The 2,500-nt window shown below is 57.3% G+C and overlaps 1 non-coding gene across 1 annotated transcript in view; it reads right to left on the reverse strand.

Annotated features, from left to right (window-relative positions):
* Window positions 1-10, reverse strand: part of LOC126149738 (small subunit ribosomal RNA) — a 1,909-nt gene extending 1,899 nt beyond the window's left edge. Inside the window, exon 1 of the ribosomal RNA XR_007531093.1 lies at window positions 1-10. This exon is cut by the window's left edge and continues 1,899 nt beyond it. This is a non-coding gene — a ribosomal RNA (small subunit ribosomal RNA).
* Between the last annotated feature and the right edge of the window lie 2,490 nt (window positions 11-2,500).

Raw genomic sequence — 2,500 nt, forward strand, 5'->3', positions numbered from 1 at the left:
CAACCAGGGAGCTGCGTCAACTAGAGCTGAGCAGCCGGCCGCCCGGGAGTGTGTCCCAGGGGCCCGCGCGAACACGCAAGCGTCCGCTCAATTATTCTGCAAACAGGAGGAGGCTGAGCTCCCCTGCACAATACACCTCGAAACCCTCTCAGGTCCCGGCGGCGCGCAGCGCCGTCCTAAGTACTTGGTCGGGTTCGAGAGAGGCGCAATCGCCCGGAGTTAGGCGAGTAGACGCTTTAGGTGCGACCACCCGTGCTCCCAACTGAGCTTGCCGCTGCCGACAGAGGCCCGGGAGCGTGCTGTCGTGGCATTGCCGGCGGGAGACAACACGCGCCACCTACGGTGACCGGCAGCTCCAACGCCAGCGCCACAGAAGGGCAAAGGCCCCACGTGGGTGCCGAAGCGAACTCTCCCAGCACAGCGCACGTGCCAACACGTCTGCACAACTGCGATACAAACCACCAGCGAGAACCGCTGGGGCGACCGAGCAGCAGACGGCGTCGCGGCGCCGAGTGCCGGGCGGCGGCGCATCCTCAACGCACACAGTCCTCAGTCGGACCAGCACACTGCAGATGTCCACCGCGCTTCGCACCGGGCCCGCGAGGACCCACTTTGGCCGCCCGGCGCCGCGCGCAGGGTGCCCCGGCGCGCAGCTGCGCCGCCTGCCGCGTCCGTCGGCCGGCGCGCCTGCCACTGGGCGCCCCCACCAGCCGGCTGTAGCGCGTGCGCCCACGCACCGCGCGGCCAGCACGCCGGGCGGCCCCCCCTCACCGGCCGGGGACGGTCCCACCCAGCCACCGCCGCGTATCGCTTCACACACAGATTTGCCCTTACTGATTTACCTCCAGCAACAACAACCGCACCACAATGGGTTTACCAGTTGTTCATTTGCGTTGCGTCACGTCACCAGCAAACGTAGACGTCCATCCCAGTTTGCAAATGCAACGATTATTGCATACCTGTCTGTTAGGTGTCACGACACACTACGTCTGCCCACATACACGCAACAAAATGTGCACGACTAGAGAACACGTGGGAGGTGGCCCCCTACGTATGCGATGTCCATTACGAGACCGACTGTCAACCAGCATCTGTACCATGTCGCAGATGTGGAACGCGGTGCACCATGCTATCACACTGTGTGAGAAGAGACGACTACGTTTGAATACACGCGCCACTACATCAACAGACGGCTCATGCTGATCGCCATCCAGGGCGTCCGTTACTCCCACACGTCTCTATGGCGTACCACACTGCAATGTAGCTGTTATGGGGAGACGGCACGTGGCTGAGTGCACAACATTTGGACCGTATGGTTCGCTGTTGTTGGGCGCAGTCGTACGGTCACACATGTGCCACAGCGTATCATTCAGTACATACGGACCTATGTGCAGTACAATGTGAGGATTAAGCTTACGATATCAGCGGACAGTGGACACAGGCCGTACCACGACGTAGACTGAGCGCTTCGACATGCGAATGCCAGTGAACAGCTGCGAAGGGCATTGAACACGCAAGCACCTGAACGACCAGCGTGCGAAGGCAGGGTGGAGGGGGGGGGGCGATGTACATCCTGCAGTTGTCCACATTACAGTGTACAGCGGGAGCATGTAAAAAGTAAGCAACACTTGCGAAGTGTTCAACATGAAACGACACACAAGAGGGTGGGCGGTGCGAGTAGCGAACTATATTCAGAGGGTTGTGGTTAGACAACACTAGATTAATGTAACGTGTCATATGCCAATTACAGAGCAGGTTAAGGCACAACGTGGGTTAGGTTAAGGCACAACGTGGGTTAGGTTAAGGCACAACGTGGGTTAGGTTAAGGCACAACGTGGGTTAGGTTAAGGCACAACGTGGGTTAGGTTAAGGCACAACGTGGGTTAGGTTAAGGCACAACGTGGGTTAGGTTAAGGCACAACGTGGGTTAGGTTAAGGCACAACGTGGGTTAGGTTAAGGCACAACGTGGGTTAGGTTAAGGCACAACGTGGGTTAGGTTAAGGCACAACGTGGGTTAGGTTAAGGCACAACGTGGGTTAGGTTAAGGCACAACGTGGGTTAGGTTAAGGCACAACGTGGGTTAGGTTAAGGCACAACGTGGGTTAGGTTAAGGCACAACGTGGGTTACGTTAAGGCACAACGTGGGTTACGTTAAGGCACAACGTGGGTTACGTTAAGGCACAACGTGGGTTACGTTAAGGCACAACGTGGGTTACGTTAAGGCACAACGTGGGTTACGTTAAGGCACAACGTGGGTTACGTTAAGGCACAACGTGGGTTACGTTAAGGCACAACGTGGGTTACGTTAAGGCACAACGTGGGTTAGGTTAAGGCACAACGTGGGTTAGGTTAAGGCACAACGTGGGTTAGGTTAAGGCACAACGTGGGTTAGGTTAAGGCACAACGTGGGTTACGTTAAGGCACAACGTGGGTTACGTTAAGGCACAACGTGGGTTACGTTAAGGCACAACGTGGGTTACGTTAAGGCACAACGTGGGT

Source organism: Schistocerca cancellata, unplaced genomic scaffold (assembly GCF_023864275.1).
Source record: "Schistocerca cancellata isolate TAMUIC-IGC-003103 unplaced genomic scaffold, iqSchCanc2.1 HiC_scaffold_948, whole genome shotgun sequence".
Lineage (NCBI taxonomy): Eukaryota > Metazoa > Arthropoda > Insecta > Orthoptera > Acrididae > Schistocerca > Schistocerca cancellata.